At 40.5% G+C, this 24,380-nt stretch overlaps 1 protein-coding gene across 4 annotated transcripts in view; it reads left to right on the forward strand.

Moving 5' to 3' along the window:
• Nucleotides 1–24,380, forward strand: part of Ssbp2 (single stranded DNA binding protein 2) — a 253,087-nt gene that overhangs the window by 24,791 nt on the left and 203,916 nt on the right. The gene's annotated exons all lie outside the window — the stretch shown is intronic.

Here is a 24,380-nt window from a genome sequence, read left to right on the forward strand (position 1 = left end):
TCTCTTAGCTAGCCTTTCTCGGACCTTGGCCATGGAATCTTTGATTACTCTGAATGATCTATATAAAAACAACATTCTTCCTTCAAGGCTGCACACAACCCGCCTTGTTGGAGGAAGAGGAGGTCTAATCCCCTTCTGCTCTGCATGACTACTTCAGAAAGAGAGGCCAAGGACTCCTGTAATTTAGAGATTGAATCTTCCATAGCCTGGATATCTACATCAATAGCTCAAGTCCCCAGTAGTACTCAGGCTGTAGAGCTAGGGCGGTTCCTCTGGTAGGTACCCCTGCAGCTACCCCTAAACCCAAGAGGACTGCGAGAGTCATGCTAATGGGTTCTCTTTTGGACCCGTGGAGTCTTCCCTCCAAGGTGTCTAGGAGATCATTTTCAGCATGGTATATTAGCCTAGGCACCAGCCGGATCATGACACAGAAGTCTTGGGCTTGGCTTAGCACCCTGGAATTAACACAGGGGTAAGTCCCGTTTTACATGTCCACCAACTATCTTCAGGGGTGGGGGAGTAGGTAACTAATACTGTCTTCCTGTGCTACATGGATGGTTGTATTGCACAGGTGAGAGTAAGTATGTGGGACCTTTTTCAGGCAGAGCCCTCTTCCGGAGACTGCTGTTAGCGTGATCTTAGCACCTTGAGAGGTCCAGCAGCAGCTTGAGGGTGAGACAGAGGTTGAGTAATTACCTATGAGCCCCACACCCTCATAGTAAGGAGGGGCTACATCATAACAGAGCCAGCAAGCCTGAGTAGCCTCTGGGTTAGTAGAATTTAACACCTGAAAAGCCCGCTCTATTATCTGGACCAGCCTGAGTTCTGACCCATCCAAATTTGGCCAAGTCTCATCCAATATGGCTTTCTGGGTTGGAAGTACTATGCGCTGAAGAGACCTGGTAGGCATCAACTTTTGAGGGGCACAATGGTTATTACCCCCAAGGACTAGTCCAGGTCTTCCTGCCAGGAATGGGATCACGGTCCAGAGCATAAGTACCTCAGGTGGAATCATGTTAGTCAGCTTTAGTCAGCCTTTGGATCCTTCTCGTGAGTGGACTTTGAGTGCGTCAGACTATCTAATTGGGCGATGGTCTCTCTGGAGCTGGTTCCACATAGAGAGGCGTGGATCCAGGCTGATATTCCATCAGCCTTCACAGCAGTGGGAGTGGTCAGCAACACCAGGAATGGTCCCTTTCAGCTGGACATAGACCATGTCTCCAACCTGGAAACTATGGGATGTTTCCAGGGTCCCTGGTTCATAGGCATGGGCCAACAGGGTCCATACTTCTTTCTGCACCACCTGAAGTCCTTTTAACCTGCTCGAGCGAAAAGACCTCCGTCAGTCTGGTATTTCTAAGTTGTCCATCATTACTTCAGTTCTCATCTCCAGTGATCAGTGAACTTGAGTCTCTTCACGTCCTTGGATCTGCTACTGCTTCCCTTGCTGGGTTTCTATCTAGAAACTTCGCTAGTCAAACAGCTTACCATGCTCAGACCTCAGTTTCCTGTCCTAGCTCAGGAAGAACTGAGCGTCCCTCTGAGGTGGGCTCCAGTCCTTTCTGTGTCCTGCGTTATCATTCATAGCGTTTAACACAACAACGTATTAATGTGTATTTATTTGTTGATTTTATTTGCTCAAGTTCTTGAAAACATGGCTCTTATCTCTTGCTTGTTGTGTTCCAGCCCCAACACAGAACGCAGCGGCTGCTCAGTAAATGTTTACGGAATGCGTTTGTTTTCTTGGCTCTCGTCTGCTTTGCGGTTTCTTCCCCTCAGAACCATCTAATATCCATGAATATTAGAAAAAAACTATCCGTATTGATATTAAATGTTGTAATATAATGGGTTAGTTTCACCTCTGGTACCCTCCTTTGGTAAGATAATTTTCACCTGGTTAAGTCACCACATTGCAACATAGCACTTGATGGTTTGTTTTTGTGGTTTGTAGAAAACTTTGTAATTTGATATCACAAATCCCCCTGTATTTTGATTCATTTACTTTGCAGTTTATAATCCCATGAGAATTTGCCTTTGTATGGGTTGTCAGTTTCTTCTGGAGGTATTTTGTTTCTCCTGGAGCATGCTGCAGTTCGTATCACTGCTAACTTAGAGCACCCCATCACATGGATTCTCTCAGTTTACCGAGCAACCCTGCATAAGCAGGAGGAGCTGTAAAACTTTATTTTTATTTATGTGTATGTATGTGTGTGTATGCATCAGATTCTCCAGAGTGGTAGTTATGGGCAGTTGTGAATGTGGGTGCTGAAAACTAAACATGGGCAGCAGATGCTGTTAACCACTGAGTCATCCTGCTAGCCCCTCAGGAAGACTTGGTACTCTACATGAGAGTGTATTGAAAGTGGCAGGAAGTACCTACTAGAGGACTAAATGCAGTTTTCAAAGGTCTATCTGCACTTTAGCGGTACTTCTCCATTAGAAAAAAGGAACTACAATGCATCCCTTCAGTTTCAGAGTCAAACTTCTCCTTATATCTTTAAAAACTGTAAATTCTATTTGTTCATGTGTATATGTGTTTGTTAGTGTGCACATATGTGTGCAGGTGTCTTGGGAAGCCAGAGGAGTGTTGTGTATCCTAGAGATACAGAAAACTGTGAGTTGCATGATGTGGGTGCTGGGAACAGAACTCAGATCTGTTGAATGAATGAACAGCAAGTGTTCTTCATTGCTGAGCCCTCCCTCTGGCCCTCTATGTATGGCTTATGCACATCTTCAGCATGCATACTCACACACTGAAAAAGCACACATATACTCTGTATTCTTTCTTGGGACTATGGCAGAAGCAGAATGGAGTAGGGGAATTACTTCATATTCTTTCTTTTAACAGTAATAGATACCTGAGCTGGAAATGGTCTTCTAAAGGTGAATAAGATAGGTGGGAATAGTTTAGGTTCTAGATCAAACATGGTCTAGAAAGATTAAATTGATGATTGATTATTAAGCATAGGGATTGGAACACCATGTTCAGAGGTTCTGACCAACCATCATCAAGTAGTAGGCTTAGTGTTGTTATGAGAAATATTCAGACTTCATTGGGAATGGTGCATATTAGGTGTCCTCCTATTGGTTTGCAATGATAGTGTTTTCCCCAATCATGTGTAAGGTCGGTAGTTAGTAAATATACTGAGCCTGTTTGAATAGCTGGTAAGGATTTCTCTTTAGCTTGTTTTAAACTACTATCCTAATAGTTTGCTTTATAATGATTGTATTAGCCAGCAAGCAGGCATGTGATTATGCAAAGAATATAATAAAATGAAATCTCCTGTTGTTGATGAGCTATATTTGTATATTTACTTTAACCTGATCTGATTTTATTTTTACATGGAATACACAGTTAAATGAATGTTACCAGTAAAAAAAAATTAATATAAGGTTTAGAACTTTCTTCTGCCTAAACTGCTACTGTATTGAATGAAAGCCAGGTCATGAATTCTAAAATTTAATTCTAAATTTAAAACTGATGGAATGTTAAAGAAGAAGAAAAATTCATTTAGAAGCTTAGAGGGTGAAGAGAAAGAGGAGAAAGGGGACTGCCTAGTCAGCTTCTGTTGTACCATAGACACTAGCTATGCCTTGGAAAGCTGGAGGCATTTTTTTTAATGTTCCTCTTGTATTTTTTAATGCAGATATCCAAACAGTAGCTACTGATATCACTTGCAAAGCTTAGCACATTGACCTTCTAGTACCTTAAAGATCTTATATTCGAATGATTCTGATCCAGTAGTGTGATTTCTTTAGTTGTAGCAAATAGTTACTGTTTTGATGAACTGTGATTTCACGCTAGGGTGATAATGATAGAATCGAGGGACTCTGATTTGTAAAGGCTACTCTGATGGCTTCACCCTCAGTGCATGGCGATGGTGACTCAGGGAAACATGATGGTTCTCAGGGCAGAAGGCAGATATTCTTTAGTTGGTGGCTGTTGTTCGAGCTCCTGTGGAGTAAAGGTGTTGAGCTCTAGTCACAGAGGTGTAACCTGGGTGTGTAATTATATTTTATTTCCTGTAATTCATAAAGCTGTGACATCTTGGCCTGGGCTGTACGGCTCCTTCGTGCTAGCTGATTCCCAGTGGTAGCAAATGGTCACCTGCGGCACCTGTGAGCCTGCTCATCTTGTCTGAGCTCTCATAGACTGAGCTGCTGTCTCCCTGCCCTAGTACCACTCCAGGGCCTGGTTCCAGGTAACAGCAGCCAGGACTTACATCCCAAGCCTCTTGAAATTGTTTGAGCTAGCTAACTCTAACCTACTTACCTCGCCCTGATTTGCTGTTTCTCCATAGACATCATAAAAGTGGGTGCCACACCTCCCTTCTGTTCTACCTCCTAACTGACCTGGTATTTTCTAAGCAGCCTTGGGTAAAGTGACATGTCCTTTCCTCTTAGATGTACTAGGTAGGCTAGCCCCTCCTCCACTCTTCTTTCTTCCACTTTTATTTTATTTTCATGTGATAGTATATAGTTGTATAGAACTGATTGGCCTGGAACCTTCTTTCTAGCCACGGCTGGCCTTGAACTCGTAGTCTTTCTACCTCAGTCTTTCAAATGTGGGGATATGCATGTCTACACTCAGCTAAACCCTTCTCTTTAAGGTAGTTGCCTATGTCTTGTCTTTTTACTGTGCTCAGTGAGAGTAAATTTCTGTATATTCAGAACACAATATCAGTCATCCCTAGAGTCTTGCTACTCAAGCACAAAGTCAAAATAGGTAGGAAGACGTTGGGCACTTCTAGCATCCAGTGGCACCGAGACTTCTCAGTCTACAATATAAGTGTACACAGGACTCTCTTGAGAAGTGATAAATGTGGCTGGATTAAGATAGTAACTGCCTTCTCCGTTTTGTTTGGCTTGGCTCTTGAAGGAAGTGGGGTCTGCAGTAGAGATGGGGAAGAACAGTGGGGACTACTTCCTGGAGAAGGTGCTCACTAGCAAAGCTCCCCCGCAGGCCTTACTTCCTGGAGAAGGTGCTCACTAGCAAAGCTCCCCCGCAGGCCTTACCACAGAAGGCACAGAGCCAGCTCACTCCTGCTGCTGCCATGACCTGGAGACGATCTCTGAGTTTCTGCTGTGTGCGTTGATTATTATACTTTGTTTGGAAAGTGCTGGGACCTTATCTGTTCTACTGTATACGCTAGAGTGCTTCGGGAACAACATTGGAAGAATAAACATAATAATAAATGTTTTCTGAAGAAGGAGATATCTTTCTGTTGAGAGTATATTTTTAAATAAAATATGAATGAAGGAAAAATTAGGCAAAACCTATATATTTTATCTTCTTAAATCCCAATTATATTTTAGGAAATCCAGGCATTTCTTGCAGGAGGCTTATAGCAACATCTAGAATAGAAACGGCTTTAGAAGTTTACATTAGGATCTCTGTTGTCTACACTGCTTTTCTTACTATAGGAAGCACAGATTATTTACTATGAATTATTTGAAGCTAAACAGTAGGGATGACCTTAACCAGTGCCTTTCTTTCTTTGATCCCTCAAGGAATGTAATCTCATTGTATATTGACAACTTGACATTTCTGTGAATGTCTGAAGTAAGAAACTTATATTCTTATCATAGTTGTGTTAAATGTAAATAAGAGAGAACAATTTCAGTTCAGAGCTTGCTCAGCGAAGATGAAGCCTTCACTGTTCACTAATTCCTGATCCACTTGCCTTTGACGCTGATTCTCTGTCCCTCTCGTCCTCCCACCCTCCTGCTGGAGACCGGTGGCTGCTGGGTCATCTACATGAGCTGGCTGGCTTCAGAGCTAGTGCAGTTTTCTCTTTTCTTTCTCCATTAGCACTTTGGATTGGCTGATTTTATTTAGTTCTCAGCATTCTGTGTCCAAAGTATATGATGTGCAGTGTATGTAGCTATGGTATATGATGCACAGTATATATAGCCCTTATATATATAGCCATGGTATATGGTGTACAGTGTATATAGCCCTGGTGAATAGAGCCATGGTATATGATGTGCAGTGCATATAGCCCCGGGAATATGGCATATGTTTACTGTATAGCCCAAGTAAAAACACAGGTAGGTTTTCTCCAACCCCTCTCCTTGTGTTAGTTCCTAAAACATACTTTCCTGCTAAAAATATGTTGCTGTGAGCTTCTCATGTGCTTTTCTTGCCCTTTAGAGTCATTTCTCAGTTACTTGGTATTTTCTAGAGAAAAGGAAGGCTGTTTACCACAGTCAGGACCTTGTAAGCAGTGGTGGCCAGGTGAAGATGCTGTAGAGTGCAGCTCAGCGTTAGAAGATGCCTGGGCCAGGTCAAGGGGCTAGTATGCTTCCGCTCTAGATGCAGTTTTCCTCTTGGAGAGGCCATGGCTATGTAGGCTTCCTCGACGGGTTCTGGTACCTTTTATGAAGACTGCAAATAGTTGAAGTGAATGCTCGATATTTTATGGTTGGCAAGAAGATAACATATGGGAAAATCTTAGGGGATATTAAGAATAAAAGCAAAAACATGAAAGGATCAATAGAATCATGAAGCTTGCTTTGCTTGGGACAAAAGGATGACAATAGTAGAAGGTTAAAGTCAACAGAGAAATTTGAAATACATAGTACATTTAATAGCAAACTTCGTAGTCGCAGTGGGCTAACTGTACACTGCTGTGTGAAGCACCCGTGCTGCTCTTGGTTACTGTTTTTAAAACGTTTTTAATTGAAATAGAATTACATTACTCCCCCTCCCTTTCCTCCCTCCAGTCTCTCCCAGGTACTCTCTGTCCAGTGACCACGCCCCACTCTCAAGCTGATAACCTCTTTTTTGTATGTTATTAATGTTAGATACATAATACACACACATATGCACATATACATATGCATATATGCACAAATATATCACTACAACCTGCTGATTCCACTTTGTTGTTTGTGTATATGTTTCAGGGCTGACCACTCTACATTGACAACTAATAAGGGGCTTATCTCTGCGAGAGGCTAATTCACCACCTCTAGGCAGTTGTTTGTGGCTTGTTATCCTTTGTTTAGGTATGGGACTGGACATTTCCTCCTCACGTTGTTGTCATTGTTCTGGCGCTGTTATGTGGTCATTTCTAGGAGAAATTGTTTCCCAGTGGACTTCTTGTAGTTTGGCTCCTACAATCTAGTCTCTCTGCCCTCTCTTCTGCAGGCCTTCTGAATGTAGGTACAGGAGCTATGATGTAGCTGTATCCATTGGGACTGGGCTCCCCACATCCATTTACTTCTGTATTGTGTTTAGCTGTGGTTTTCTGTGATTTTCTGGAAAGAGAAGCTTCTTTGATTGGGGTGGGGGGATGATGAAGCTTCTTCTCTGTGAGTATGAGGATAAGATTTAGAATGTAGTAAGGAGTTAATGCTGACCTAGCAAAGTGGCGGTAGTAGATGATTTTGTATTGTCCATGACCCCATTTGCCCTGGGAAGCTGTCCAGTACCCAGGCATAATTTCATCTCACCCCAGTCAGAATGGTTAAGATCAATGAAACAACTGACAGTGAGTGCGTGTGAGGTTGAGGAGAAAGAAGAACCCTCATTTACCATAGGCAAGAATGCAAATTGGTGCAGCAGCTCTGGAAATCAGTGTAGAAAATCCTTAAAAGACTACCAGTAAATCTACCATATGACCCAGTTATACCACACCATGGCCTGTGCCCAAAGGACTAGATAATCTTTGATGCCCTATTTGTAATTGCCAGGGAACAGGAACAGCCTACATGGCCTTCATCAGCCGAGTGACAGTGCTTTACCATTGGTGCATAGACACAGCAGAGTGCTTTTAGCTGCAAAGCAAAGGAAAGCCTGAAAGTTGTAGATGAATGGATGGAGTTAGGGAGGCAGCCCAGACCCAGAAAGACAAATGGTACATTTTACCTGTCACTTGTGCTTCCTAGCTCAGAATCCTCAGATGTGAGGAGTACATGGTGTGCAGCAACCACAGGAAACAGGGAAATAGTAAAGGAACAACATATGTGTGTATGTGTGTGTGTCTCTGTGTGTGTATTATGTGTCTCTGTGTGTGCGTGCGTGTATGTCTGTCTGTCTGTCTGTCTGTATGTATATATGTATTTATGTGTATGTTGGGGGCCATGCAAGGGAAGTAGCAGCATTCAAGTGATATGAATGGGGAAATAGAAAAACAGAAGGGTTCCGATAGAAGGAAGGAAGGAAGGATAAGAGACAAATAACACCAAAGTTGTTTGTTAAAGCCTCAAGGAATCATGTTATTTAATACTTACCTAAAACTATGCATATAGTATGATCTGTCAGTCAGTCAGTCTGTCAATCTGTCTCTATCTATCTATCTAGGAGGAAGTTAAGCCGCTTTGGCTGATAGTGCTCTCTACAAGAGCCATAGACTAACAAATCCTAGTAGCAAGCATGAGAGCCCTTCTTTGGAATGGTTGGGCAGGGCAGTGTAAGTGACTCCACAAACAATATAGAGTATCAGTGTGGCCCTTGGTCTCCTCATGGGGTTGGAGTCCCTACTGAAGATGGTATACATTTGGGATACAGGACTCATGATTGGATCTGAAACTGACTCAGAATCCTCCTTCCTGCTGTCTAGAGTCCATGGTACCAGAAAATACTGTGCATGCTGCCAAGGGAGGGAAGCAATTGAACAGTCCTACCTAATGGTAACATATATGAACCACAACAATGACCAGCACAGCAAGATACTTGTAAAGATGCGGGAAGCAGCAATTACAGTTAGTGGTAGCCGGTATTTGCCTTACTGATTTCTGTTAACAGAGGATTAAAACACACTTGCTGCTGACTTCTGTGTGCTGAGTGGAGAGACAAATAGGTAAATTGTGATGTAGCACCTTAGTATTGCAACAGTGATACTTCATCATGGAGAAACATCACTGAAAGAAAGGTCTGAATGGAAATATCAGGACCATATTGTTTTAGTTAGAAATCAACTTAGGAGCACTGAGGTTTTAAGACAGTTCAGGTTAATGGTAAAGAAAGAGACAGCTGGTTGTGCTGTGGTAATTGCTATAGGACAGTTTAGAGATGGAAACCATTTAAACGGGAACCGACAAGGTGCTGCCAGAAAACAGAGTGGAGAAAATTTTCTGTAGGAGATGATGTCTAACAAACAGGTACAGTCCTGTATCTGTTTAGTTTTCTGTACTTATGGGACATCTAGGCAGAGATAGATGGTACCTGATTTTAGGTTTGAAAAATTATTTTGGCATATGAGTGTTTGTTTGCATGTGTATGTGCGGCACATGCCTCATGACCATGGAGGTCAGATGTGGATGTTAGATTCCCTGCAGAATGGTTGTGCGCTACCATGTGGGTGCAGGAATCAAACCTTGGTTCTGTGGAAGAGCAGCTAGTACTTTGTCTTCTGACCAGATAGTTGATTTTACATGCACACACGTGTGCATGCATGCATGTGCGCATACAAACACACAGAGGCACACATACATGCATGAAGTTAGAGTTTAGAATTTTGAATACTAATATACAGATATTGATACTTCTCAGCACAAGGCATTATGCCAAATATCAGATCAAAATAGACATTTATGTCACAGACACAAAAAATTGCAAATTATTTTATTAAAGTGATATCTGACTTAGATCCAGAACTTTCCTTTCCTCTAGAGACCACAGTATATATAGGACACAGTAAGCCGGTCTTATTCAGGATGGGAGTTAGCCAAGTAGTCAGAAGAGGGAAGGAGGAATTCTCCCAGTCAGAGGGAAGAGTACGTGCAACGGCTTTGAGGCGAGAAAAAGCCAGAGTGCAAGTGTTTGAAAGGAAGCTAAAGATGTGGAAAAGGATCAGGTTATGTAGGTTCTCACTAGCAAGGAAACAGTTTAAAATTTATTCTGGAAACATCAGAAGCCACTAAAGGGTTTCGATTTCTAAGCAGAGTATCATGGCATTAGTTTGTGCTTCTCAACAGTCATTGGGACAGTCTGGTAGGGAATGCTTCCAAATGGTATAGATCTGGACTCGGAGGGGCAAATCAGGACTCTATCCTGGTGATAAGAGTGATGAGGACAGCTGGTGGCCAAAGTGTAAAACTCATGGACTTTGATGGCTGCTGTCTGTCAGGGCATCATATTGTTACTGGAGTCTTCAAGGGGGTTGGAGAGGGGAAAGGAGGGGAAAGAGGGACAGGGACAGGGACAGGGGAGAGGAGAAGAGAGGAGAGGAAGGGTAAGGTACACTAAAACCTTGTAGTTTCCCAATACATAAGGCCTGGGCTGAAGGGAAGGATTCCCAAAGGACAAGCAAAAGTACTTGGCAAAAGGGAGTCAGGAAAAGATGCAAGTCAAGAAATTGGAGTTTGAAAAAGAAAAATTATTTTAATTATCCCCATGAATAAGTAGAAAACTGACTAAATGATGCCAGGGGATGGATACTACAGTGTAAAGGAGTAGTTAAAGATATCAGAATGTCCCTTCCGGACAGGGCCTCTCTGTGTAGCCCTGACTTTCCTGGAAGAATGTTATCTTTATGTTAGTGATATAGTACTAAGTTTTAAAGAAAGTGTTATAGAAATTTGCATGTTCAGTGTAAATGCTTAAGTTTCACTTAAGAGAAAGTTGTATGTGCATATACAGCAGAAATAGTCAGAGACAACATAGTAATACGTCGATAGTTTTATCTGAATAAAATATTTCTTCGTAGTTTCTTTGTATAATTTTCACATTATATAAACACTAATAACTAGGGAATTTATTTTAATTTTATTAGTTTTATATGCATCTTACTCATGTTTTACAAGCACACTGTTTTTTAAATCCTGGTTAAAAAAAAGTTTCTTGAGCTGCAGTGGACACTTTTGTGTCTATGATCACAACTTTGTATCTAAGAGACATCTACTTTTAGTCATTTTAGCTGATTATCTTGGTATTTGTGGCCATGTTTCATATAACAAGGCTGCATTGCTGCTACATGATTTTTTTTAGATGCTATTGATTTCTCACAGCAAATAGAAGACTCTTGTTCCTTTTCTCATCCTATTCATAGCTGCACACATTTCTTGCCAAGTATAGTTCTACTAACTTTGGTTTGAGCAGTATTTAATGTTTATATTATTATAACTGACTGCTATTTATAGCCCTGCCATGTATTCTGTGACAAGGTTTTCTTGTGCAGTTTCGCTACTAGAATATAGCTGTTAGAAAGTGGCTTAGATTTTCTGTAATGTCAATGTTATTTGTTAATAAACATAGTTGCCCTGTTAATTTTCTTTTCTTTGTCTCTTTTTTATGAATTGATTTACTTTATATTCCTATGGCAGCTTCCCCTGCCCCTCCCCTCCCAATCCCCTTCCCCAGTCCTCCTATCCTTCCTTTCTCCTCAGACAAGGGCAGGTCTTCCATGGATATCATCCCTCCTTGGCATATCCAGTAGCAGTAAGACTAGACAAGGCGGTCTGGTTTAGGGGGATGGGATCCAAAAGCAGGCAACAGAGCAGATACAGCGCTGCTGTCAGGAGTCCTACATGAAGACTGAGCTGAACAGCTGTTACCTGTGTGCATGCTTGCTCTCTGGTGGCTCAGTCTTTCTGAGCCCCTGCAGGCCCAGGTTAGTTGATTCTGAGTATTTTCTAATTTTATTTTTCTTGATGAGATGGTTCTCATACTCTTCTCATCATTCTAAGACATGCTAGTTTCTCTGTAAGCGCGGGCTTTTCCACCCACACCCGGTTCCTGAATAATGATTTGGAGGCTGTTTATGCGTGAATAATTGCCTAGGCCAGAAGCTTGGGCTTGTTTCCCGACTGACTCGCTTGTAACTTATGCAACACATTTATTTCATGTCTGCCACATGGCTGGTTGGTTAGCTCTTCTAGTTTCATAGTCCTGCTTCCTCAGAGTGTGGGGTACTCTTCCCGCCTGACTCCCTGTCACTGAGTTCCTATCTTTTTGCTGGATGTCCCACTTTTTATTTCCTGCCTTTTGCTAATAGGCCATCATCTTTTGATTGATAGGTAATGCTTCCATACAGTATACAGGAGATGATCCCTACATTTCTCATCTGGCTTTTTGCATAGTTTGATCTTGATCCCCATCTAGCCCATCATCCTAATGGTCCATTTGGATTTCCATCACTGATGAGCAGCTATCTTTGAAAAATCAGTGTATAAGGAATAACTTATTTCTGTTTTGGTTTCAGTACATGGTTTCTTGTCTCCTCTAGAGACCAAGCCTGCTGTCTTCTGCTGGGATGGGACAGCTACCTTGCTGGAATAAGTACTACACAGGGAAAGGAGCTGAGAATCCAACAGTTTTTAATATAATTTAATTTATTTGCTAAACCTCATATCCTCTCCTGCTTCTGAAGTTACCTGGTACTGTTGCTTTTATGTTTTATGCTTTTATGTTGTTTTATGTAAATTCTGTTACATAAATCTAATCCCATTTTTCCCTCATAATTTCTTAGAATTCAGATTTTTTTGTCCCTGAAAAGCTATTTATGACTTTTTATTACTGTGAAGTTTTATCTTGTGGACTCAGTCTTATGTATATGTGGGGAGCCAACAGAAGGCGGCTATCATCCTTGCAGCCATCTTGAGCCATATACCCTGAAAAGAGACTTGATTACATTAGCCTGCAACAGCTGAGCACACTCTGATAACATCTTGCTTTAGATACCCAGGATCTTCCCTTGGGTGTGTGAGAGTTAAAGGTGTGTGACTTAAGGGTGTGACTTAGAGATCAGATTTAGAGACAAGACCTAAGGGCATGATTAAAGGTGTGACTTAGAGGCGTGGCTTAGAAGTGAGACATATAAAAGGTGAGAGGCAGACAGGAGAGTTCAGAACAATTTGGAGGAACAGTGAATCAGACACTTCAGAGAGTACAACTTGGAGTAGGAATTAGGCATTAGGACAGTACAACTTGGAGTACAACTTGGAGGGAGAACAGAGAATTAGGCATTAGGCATTAGGCACTCAGCAATTGGAAGAAGAAACTTGGAACTTGGAGGCACTAGGGACTAGGAACTAGGGACTAGGAACTCAAGACTTGGGACTTGGACTAAGAAGAGAGACTGAAGAATAAACGGGATTGAATCACACTCTGTCTGGTCTCCATTCTTCACGTCCGTCCTCACTCTCTTGCTGAACCCTGACCCGAAGACTGGAGCTGCTTGGGACAGTGCAGGACAGTTGAGCCCCCAAGGCTTTTGGCAGTGCGGGTTCCAACATTGACAGAGTGGCCTGTGACATTTTGGCCCCCAAACGTGGGGTAGTGCAGTTCTCAACATTTCTGGCCCCCAAGTGTGGGTCAGCTTGGGCTGCAACATGTATATAACTAGGGGGATAAATCTCTTACTGTCATCTTGGAGTATAGTACACCTGTAATTGTAATATCAACCTACCTTCTTTAGATAGAAATCTGTTACCTCTATTTTTTTTGAAAATATGACAAATATGGCATTTCCCAGTCTTGACTTAACAGCCAGAAAGCCATATTGCTAACTGACAGCTCTAGTTTGGTCTCATGAATATCTTACCTACTCATACACTCTGCCTTAGCTTAAATGTCTTAATGTGACCATCACTTTTGATATCTTAGATTAGGAGTTAGTATTTAAAGATAATAGACAATCATCTGAAAAACATCTGGAGGTTCAAGAAGCAAAAGAGAGGAGGGCTGGAGATCACAGCACTAGTCTGCAGTAATCTCCACAGGCATCACACAGATGGCGGTAGTTAGCTTACAGCTGTGCAGTGACTCCAGTCACTAGAGTTTCTACTCACATGTTAGCACTTTTGAGTATCAGGCCAGCTAGTAAGAGGGGACTTCTTATTCTCCTGTACAGAAGAGGAAACCAGACTATAGGAATACCATGAAGCTCCACTCTGGCCAACTCAGTTCAACAGGAAGTGAGATGTCTGGAGTAAACACAGTAGTCCAGCTGCAGGGCTCACAGCCCATAAGCCTTTGCACCATGTGTCCTGTGCCATTGGGAGGCTCTTTTTGGTAGTTAGGAAAGGTTTAAATTTGTTCCTGTCATATAGTCTGATCAGCTTTACTTGTCTATTATTACTTATTTCTAGACATTGCATATCATATAATCTACTAACTTCAAGTGTAACTTTCATTTTCTTGATTTATACTAAGGAGAAGTTGTTGCCTCAGACTTTCCTAACACCCCATAAAAAGCTGGCCTTCTTGTCTGCTATCAAGGGTATGGATTTCTATGGTCCTCTGTAGCTGAGCTGCTGGTGACTGTAGCTTACAAACCTGCTTTCTTGTGGCACTGTGAGTTTATGGTAGCACTCTGGCAAAATGGGGCTCTAGAAAATGTTTCCTTTCCTATACCGTCAATAGTAGTTATCTCAAAAGGGAATTATTTACATTTTGGTATATTTGGTGGAATAGGTATTTAATTCAGAACTTACTAAATAATTAGCCACTTAGTCTTTGAAAACATAACATCCCTTTTGATACAAAAACATAACATTTCCTTTTGAGGAAAAAATTCTTAACGATAGATACCTAATTAGTTCACATACAGCATTGACATAAATAACCAACCAGCTGTATAGAATGTACCTCGGTTCACTCGTACCCCTTTAACTACTTTATTTACTTTAGTTTATGATCAGATTTGTCACTTTATTGTTATTAAACTTGAACAGATTAAAAATAGTTATACTCAGCGTATATGTATAGTGATATATATCTTGAATACATACATTTGCTTGCCTTGGTCAATAAATTGAGCTGGAATTGAGCTTCTGTGCTTCAGTGTCCTGTTTTTAAGTCTGTGTTCTCAAATCAAGACTGAAGTGTTTTATAATTCATGTCTTCTAGTTGTAGCCATTATCAGCTTTTCATATAACACCAGCCTCTAAAAGATGATGTACAAGTGTTGACATATTAGTTCTATAGAAGAATGTGACTGCGAGAATCTAATTGTTTAGGTCTTTATCATGTCATTTAAAACACAGATCTGCACAGTTAGGAGGAACAGCCAGGAGCTGTTAGTCTTGGCTAAGAGGTTCCCCGGGTGGCTTCATCTGGAAGCTACAACGGATCTAACTGCACAGGCATGTTCCAGTCAGTATTGGGCATTAGAAAGCATCGCCTTGGTGGAGAAGGCCTGCTCCTCCAGGCTGTCGATGCTTGGTTTCATTCTCTATCCTGTTGTAGTTGGTGCTTTTCACTGTTCAAGCACACAGCCTTTCCGTGTTCATGGCCTTTGGACCAATCGGGTTGTATCAACAGTGCTCTCAGTTCAAATTCTTCCAATAGAGCCCTCCCATTTGAGCTTTTACTCTTTTAAGTTAATGAAAAGCGACTTTTCTGAATTTGAAGATACTGTAAGAACCTTCTCTACTTAGAATTGTCAGTGCAAAATTAAAAGCATAAACCCAAAGTATTAGTAAGAATTTATGCCTGCTTATTTTCCTTCTGCTGATGAATTTTTAATTTTTTAAATTAAAATATTGAATTGAAGGAACTACATCCCAGACAAAATGACTCCTAAATTTCTTGTGAAAGAATAATTCTTTTAAGTGTTACACATCTGGCTTTGATTGATGGCCTTTGTAAATTTCCTTGCAATGGATTTTTAAAAATGGCTTACTTGCTTTTGAAGAAACTGTCTAATCCCAAAGTGTATATGCTTTAAATTGAATATATGGACAATTAAATTTTTAGGGAATGTGGATTATTTAGGGCCCCCTGCCCCGCCCCTGCATTCATGATGGAATCCCCTGCACAGTGAGGTCACATTAGCTGTGACTGTGGAGCTCTCTAGGTGTCTTTTCTTTTTGCTTACACTTTTATCTTCCTGTTTTCTTCTAAATATGAAGTAGGCTAAGGGTTGTTTATATACTGTGAATTGATTAGATTATTATTCATAAATTACTAAGATTTGTATTTCTTGGTTGATAAACTGGAGAGAACTATATATCTCAATGGCAATTTCTTAACTACATTGTAGAAGACAAAGTAGAAAGAGAAAAGAGATAAAATAGAGAGCAGAAATATGAGAAATGGAGAGATTTGCCTCTCCCAAGCCGGTTATATATTGTTTCCTGCTTTAATCTATTTGTTTTTACTTTTTCCTATTAAAATTTTAACTGCAGAAAATGGTTATTGCTTATTCTGTCTTCAAAACTCCCAGATTCCAATAATGTCAACTCAGTTATAAGAGATTATCTGCTTTGTGTTTTAGCCTTTACAAATATAGCTTTCAAATTTTTATAAAATAAGTGAACAAAGATGATAAAGTGTTGTAGAATCATGTGACAATTTCATACTTTTGCACTATTGATAGTGAGTCTTTAATTTGGAATCATAGTGGTTCAGTCCCCACCCCACCTGGTTCATGCACATACCTGTATGTATGTGTATATACTATATAATGCAATAAATGAGTTTTTCTATTATAGTTGTTTTAAAATTGACTTTTGGCTTGTTCCCTCTCTCATCCTATAATGAAGAATAAAATACCAACCCACCATTTTGTTTTTAGATATAAGGCCTTGTCTGCATTACTGATACTCAGGTCCTAAGGTTTTAGAAACTCTTTAGCCATCAGACAGCTTTCTCTGAGATATGCTCTCTCATACAAACACCACAAGAGAACATACATTTGAGAAAATATTTTCAGAAAGGATTGAATCGTTGCTTTCTTAATTTTGCTTTGTGATAAGAAAAAAAAAAAACTATGAAGCTTTATCTATCTGTGATTCTCTTTCTCAGTACAAGGCAATGATAAAATATAAGCTAAAAAAAAAAAAAAAAAAAAAAAAGCAAGAACCACCGACCACCACCACCACCAAACTAAAAAACTAGTTGGGACTGGAAAGATGTCTTAGTACTTGAGAGCATTTGTTGTCTTGTGAAGGACCGTGGCTCACAATCATCGGTAACTCCAATTCTAGGGTATCCAGTGTCCTCTTTTGACTTCTCTGGGAAGGCGCACACACAGTGCTCATGTAGACATTGCCGGCAAAGCACTCAAACTGATAATGCAAAATAAAGAAAAACAACTTGTTTGGAGAGATGGCTCAGTAGTTAGGCGAAGAGCACATGTTGGTCTTTTAGAGGACTTGGGTCCGATTCCCAGCACCCACATGGCTGCTTGATGCTTTCCCAGAGCCTCTCATACTTTCAACCTTTACAGTGAGGTAAACGAAGACATCCCAGGAGGAAATTTGTTCCAAATTTGGGAAGATTAAATCATGACTCAATCATGACTTCAAATTTTAGTTAAGAGCAGTTCTATATGTACCTTGCAGCCCCCTTTCCAGTTGTAATTGAATTATTGTATTAGTTATATAACAGCTGTAACAAAAGTCCCACTGAAGAGCTAGTTTAAATAATGGATGTCTTAGTTAGGGTTTTATTGCTATGAAGAGACACCATGACCAAGGCAACTCTTATAAAGAACAACATTTAATTGGGGCTGGCTTACAGTTCAGAGGTTCAGTCCATTGTCATGGGAGCATGGCAGCATCCAGGTAGATATGGTGCTGGAGAAGGAGCTGAGAGCTCTAGTCTTGATCTGTAGGTAGCAGAAGGAGATTGTGTTCCATACTGGGAGAGCTTGAGCATAGGAAACCTCAAATCCTGCCCTCCCGAGTGACACATTTTCTCCAACAAGGCCTCACCTACTCCAACAAAGCCATACCCACTTCAACAAGGCTACATCTCCTAATAGTGCCTCTCCTCATGGGCCAAGCATTCAATAACATGAGTCTATGGGACTGTACCTATTGAAACCACCACAATGGAATACTATATTGTCTCAGTCCTGGAAGCTAGAAGTATGAATAATGTAGTCTGGTGCGGGGTGGGGGTGGGGTGGGGGTTAATCGCACGTGTGGGCTCGGGCATGGGTCCTGTTGGGTAGAGTTGTGGTTCCCCAGTGTCTTCCACCCCAGGCGGCTCAGGGAGGGGCAGCTCCGGGGAGCAAAAGCACAGAAATTTGACTGAGTTCTGGGTGGATGCTGTGTTGTGAGAAGCTGCTTGTGGCTCTGCCTGGGTGTGGAGCAATCTCCGCCTGAAGTTCCCATGGGGGCAGGGCTCCTGGTCTCTGTCCTGGGGCTCCCAGATGCCACCGAGAGCCTTGGCAGAACTGAGATGGGATGAGGGGGAGAGAGGGTCCTGAAAGCGCCCTGCAGGTAGAGGCTCTTTGTTACTGCACTCATTTGGCTGACTCCATGGCTCATGGCGGCCTCCATGGCTGGACACAGAGAAGCCCTTCATGGGAGATTAGGTGGCCAGCGGCTCAGTACTCAGAGGTCCCCTCCACGGTTCTCCATGGCAGGCCCCAAAGATATGAGGCAGAGACAGAAGGATTTCTGAGTTCGAGGCCAGCCTGGTCTACAGAGTGAGTTCCAGGACAGCCAGGACAGCCAGGACTACACAGAGAAACCCTGTGTCAACCCCCCCCCCCAAAAAAAAAGGTTTATTGTCATGACTAGAAGTAGATGATTCTGGGTTCGCACCCCACATCCCCGAAACTCAGAGCAGACCTGAGTTAAATAGGGAGGGAGGAGGGAGGAGGGTCTGGGAAGGAATACTCAATTGGCTATGCTCTCTGGCCTTTAGGTATCTCATTAATATGGAAATCTCTTGATGCTGAGGCCTGTAGTCATGCCCTCTACCTGTGGAGGGGCTGGTAAGGGGCTGATCAATGGAGGTCTTAGACCGAGTGTGAGGAGCCTAGAGTCTGGGAGTGTGGGGAAATGTATTCCATCCCTTGCAGGGTCTCCGGCCATCTCTAACCAGTGCTCTACTAGAAACCAAGCTATCCTTTTCACAGTTCCACAGTCTGGATGGTTACCTTGAGGGAAATGAGGGAAGTTTTTTTAGGCCTCTCACTGTGCCTGATGCATGACTACCTGTTCCTCACGACTTTCATTGTCTTCTCTTTTTAAATGTCCATGGCCACTTGACTGTGCACTGTACCGTCTAGTTTCCTGTCAACTTGACAAAGCTAGAGTCATCTGAGAGAAGGGAGCCTCAACTGAGAAAATACTTTTATAAGATTGGTCTGTGGGCAAGCTTGTAGGACATTCTCTTAATTAGTGATTGATGGGGAATAGCCCAACCCATTGCTTGTGGTGCCATGCTTTGCCTAGTGGTCCTGCGTTCTATAAGAAAGGAGGCTGAGGAAGTCATGAGAAGCAAGCTAGTAAGCAGCACTCCTCCATGGTCGTTGCATTATCTCCTGCCTTCAGGTTCCTACCTTGCTTGAGTTCCTGTCCTGACTGATTTTGATGGTGATCTATGAGTGAAATAAACCCTTTCCTCCCCAAGTTGTTTTGGTCATGGTGCTTCATCACAGCAATAGTAACCCTAGCTAAGCAGGTGCCAGTGGGATTTTAGAATGCTCCGGTTTTAACTATTCTTCTTCCTTACACATCTTATTCCAAACAAAATCTCTTTCTGAGTTGCTGGGTCTCAGGACTAACATATCACTTGTCTTTTATATTGGAAGAATACAATGTAACCAGTAACATTCATCTTCAAGTGAAGGAAGATTCACTGAAATGGGGGGTTGCTTTCCAAGAACTTAGTAGAAACTCTTCTTGATTCTTGCTTCTCTGTTACCCCCCAGGGCAAATTAATTTCATTATAGTGGAAGAAATTTCTTCCTTCCTTCCTTTGTTCTTATGTCCCTTCTCTTCCCTCCCCTCCTCTCCCCTCCCCTCCCCTTCCTTCCCCTTCCCTCCCCTCTCCTTTCCTATTTTCCCCTTTCCTTTCCTTTCATTCACTTTTTTGGTTTTGTTTTGTTTTAATAGAACCTATGCTCTAGGCATTAGGGTCAAAGAGTTACTTAATGATTACTTGTGGAAATATTCAGATTTATGACTTTGTGTTCCTTAAATGTTTTTGAGTTAGACCATATAAAATTAACTGTGAACTTAGCACTTTTCCTTAAAATTAGCCTGTGTGTCACCTCATCCTCTAGCAGTTCTCCTAAGTATCAAACATGTTCCCTTCATCAGAGGATGGTAGAGTCTCTGAAGGAGAGCCTGTTTCATAGGCTACAAAGCAGATGCTTTGTTAAGTTTAAACAAGCAGTGAGACCCAGAGGGAGGGTGCAAGGATAAAACTTAGATAAAACCCCAGGAAACTAGTATTGCTCCTGCTCCCCTGCTGCCAGAAAAGAAGAGGCAGTTTACACGGTAAAGTCAGCTCTGGTCCAGTAGCAGTGCAGCCACATTACACATGTTCTGTACACGATGCCAGGGCAGGTTCATGACTGGCCTTGAAGACGATTTTCATTTTGAGAGTGTGCTGAAGTCTTGGCTACATACACAGTTGGCTTCATGTACTTATTTAAGCTCAAAATTGAGTATATGAATTTTGGCATAATATTTTCCCTTTAACCCAAAATAATGTAAGATTACAGTCATATACTAGGAGTCTTGTTTTCATCCAGGTCCTAGCTAATTGACCAACCTCAAGCAAATACCCTCACTTTCCAGTCTTTGTTAATATCTGTTTGCCAAATTGGTGGGGTGTGGGTGATAGTTTAGCAATAGAACATAAACATTCTGTGGGGAAATACCCATTTCTAGATAGTCCAAGATCAAAAAAAGGGAGCAAAGTTCTTCATTCTTGGAGATGCTTAGAAAGATGGAGACCTGCTATGTGTGAATAGTTAGTTATGAAATAGTATCACATGTAGCTGCATTCTATGAGTGTTATGGAAATAATTATCGATGGCTGCAGTTTTCAACCTGTGGGATGTGACTCCTTTGGGGGCCTCATATCTTGCATATCAGATATTTACATTATGACTTACATCAGCAAAATTACAGTTATCAAGTAGCAATGGAATGATTTTATGGTTGGGAGCCACCGTAACATGAAGAACTGTATTAAAGGGTCACAGCACTGGGAAGATTGAAAAAATAACTTGGGAAGTTATTCAGCTTAGGGTTGAAAGAATTCTGGGAAGCTTGCTAGTTGTGCATAGGTGAGGGAAAGGGTTACCAGAAACCCCAGTTTTTGAGTGCTGTTTGTTTGTAACAAATAAGGTTTTTCCTAAATTGTACATGCATTCATCAAGAATGTCAGTTTTTGACATGTTCATATAAAAATGTCTTACTACGTTTAAGTTTTACCTGACACCTATGTTTATAGTCAAGCAATCTAAGATTTCTTTTTGAGTTTGCAATAAATAAGTCAGGAATAAAGAAGGGCAGCTTTAAAATAGACTTATACAAATGTGTACGGGGCAGAAGTTTAAGGTAATTGTTTTGTATAATTAATTGTTGTATAATTAGGTTTGGTTTTCAAACCTGAAAGTATGTGTTTATTATAAGTACACTTTAGGCCTGTCAACTTGGAAAGCTCAGTTATATTATGTCAGTTACTTTAGAAACTTTTTTTTAGAATAAAATATCTTTATCTACATATACACATGTATCTCTATATAAATATAAAGGCACTGCTTTCGATAGTAAAGTACTTTTATGAAGTACATAGTGTTTCTTTTCCTTGTGAATTATAATTTCTTAGGGTTCAGTTATGCTTTTTTGCTCTTTAAGCATTTCATGATTTTTTAAAGATTATTAACTCATTAGGTGACTTTTAAAAGGCCACATATCTTATTAGATTAATATAAATTGATGGATTATAAACATGTTAAATATATTTACCAGATTTTTCCAGTGAAACCAGACACAAGACACTATCTATCTATCTATCTATCTATCTATCTATCTAGTTTATAAACACACACACACAACACACACACACACACTAATTTAATGGCTGGCTAGTAGACTTGGTGGGTAAATAGCAACTAATTAATGTGTATGTATATAGGTGATAAGTATATATATCTAATCTATTTTGGATAATTTATAAGCGTTTTCCAAGATATGTGCTACAAAATACACAGTCACAGACACCTCTATAACCATATATATTTGGAAATGTGGCATGTTTATATAAAAAAATCTTTAATGTATTATCTCATTAAGGATTTTGAGAAACTAATTTACATGTAGCCCAGCATTTTCAAATGTACATAAGAAATGTTGTATTAAAATTTTTCTCTCTCTCTCTCTTCATCTCTCTCTTTCTCCCCCTCTCTCTCTCCATGTATATGTGTGTGTATACTTGCTTTTATATGTATAAAAACATGTCTCTCTATAGTGACTTTTCCTTTGATCAGGTGGTAGAACTGATGTTGGTGCTACAGCAAGAGACAGAAGTGTTTGAAGCTGCTTTCATACTCGGTTATAGAGGAGCAATAAATACATATTTGAACTAAATGCCAAGGTGGCTGTTCATCACGTGGGTACCACTGGTACCAGTGCTGTAGTGGATGACTGTGCTCTTCGGTTTGCCCTGTGTCTCCGGTTAACTTTTGCCTGGCTTGAGCATTGCATTGCCTCACTACTTCTGCCTACTTTCTCCAGTCTCTACTTCTTTGTTTTCATGTTCAAAGAACTAAAGCAGCTGGAAAGCTTAGTTTAGAAACTCAGCATTTATTCACTTTAAACATTAAACTGTTCAGTCCTGTTTGGTGTATTTTATTATACAAGGAAATGTCACGAGGAAACAAGTTATTCGGCATCAAATTCTGCATCTTGAATTACAAAGAAAACATTTAAGATCAAATAGAAAGAACTTAGCTTCTGTTTGGCTTTTCTCTTTTAAGACAAATCATAAGGAACACAAATCTGGTGTTGCCTGCTAATAGGAAAACAATCTCAATGGCTTAAAGTTTAACCACCAACCGAAAGAGAAATTGAATTTAAACAGTTGTATTTAAAACAGTTAGTTTTAACTTTTCTCTCTGGAAGGACTATTGTATTTCCCCTTGGCCCTTCCCTGATGCAGTGGTAGCTGGTCTCCTAGAGTGACCATACAGTTGCTAAATTTTTGCTCGATGGCCATTAAGATTATTGCTCAGTGTGCTTGAGGGGTTTCTTGGTTGCTGATGCTAAATCCATGTTCTACCATGGTGCCGTGTGTGTGTGTGTGTGTGTGTGTGTGTGTGTAATACTTTGTTTTTAACTACTTATTATCTTCAAAATAACTCATGCGTTTCAAAAGCTCACTTTAAATCTAATTTTTAAATTTCTACTGTTATTTTTTTGATTAGAAGATATGTCAACACTGAGAGTTTTGTAATATACTAGGCAAACTGCCTTACCATTTAATCCTTAATTAAATATTGAACCACTTTAACAAAGTGGTTCACATAAAGAATATTGAATAAGACATGTACAGAAAAGGAATGAAGAGAAAGAAAACAAAAAACAAAAAACAAAATCCTTCATTAAAATGACCAGCATTTCTTCCATACTAAAGACTGGGGACTGTGGGCAGTGTCTGCTCTTATTCCGGCATTGGAGTTAAAGCGCATTAAGGTCCAGCCACAGGGAGAATTCAGAGTTCTTTTACTGTCCAGTACTTCAACATAAGACTTTAATGGTGACTTGGAATAGGTCACAGATCTTAGCTAAAGGCTATGAAGATGTTATATGAGCTGTTCAAGGGGACGTGGTGGAAAAGTTGCAGAAATAAATTCTGGTTTTTATTCCCATATAATAAAACAACAGAACGCTGTTATGAGCTAGTTTGAGTTGGCAGTAGAGTTGTGTGACATAGAGACACCGGAGTTTGGGATGGAATACTGGAAGAAAACTCATTCTCAGATGTGTTGATGGAAGGGTAAACTGACAAGCTTAATTTCCAACCAGTAGCACCCTGTATCCCTTCAGAGCACACTGTGCTGGACTTTGCACACTTTGCTTTTTAGATTCCTGTCTGAGAGCTTCTGTTGTGTGGCTTCATCTTGCCGTGCATATAAGCTCATGTATAAATGGGATTAAGTAGTAGGAAGAATATGTCAGTAGCTTTGTTCTCTTTTAAATAATGAAAAACATTTTTATTATTAAAAATTAATGGTATTGATTTTTTATGCATTGTTAGTTTCATATAACTTTGTTTGTAATTATCCCAATTAATGATAGTTGAATTCAAAATTTAATCTTCTGTGAACAATGTATTTTTTTCAAAGTTTTCATTAATTGCTATGTAAATTGTATTCCTAAAATATTTCTGAGGTCAACTAGGTTAATGGAGGAGGAGAATAACTTCAGGCTGGCTATGCAACCCAGGCTGGCCTTGAACTCATGACCTTCCTACCACAGCATCTTTAGTGTTTGGGATCTTAGGCATATGCCACCATGCCCGGCTGATGGACTTGTTTGATAATAAGGTAAAAGGCCTTAGGAAATAGCCGAGTCCAAAGGTTTAACTTAATTTGAGATACAGACTACAAAGACCTTAAAATTTGTTTTTATGTAGAATCTTTTTCCTTAATTTTTTTCTGGGAAATAGTTTCTCCAAATGTATTTCTTTATCTTTTTTGTCTAGCTTCATAGACTGGGTTGGGTAGGTTGAT

The sequence above is a fragment of the Arvicanthis niloticus genome, chromosome 29 (genome assembly GCF_011762505.2).
Source record: "Arvicanthis niloticus isolate mArvNil1 chromosome 29, mArvNil1.pat.X, whole genome shotgun sequence".
NCBI lineage: Eukaryota > Metazoa > Chordata > Mammalia > Rodentia > Muridae > Arvicanthis > Arvicanthis niloticus.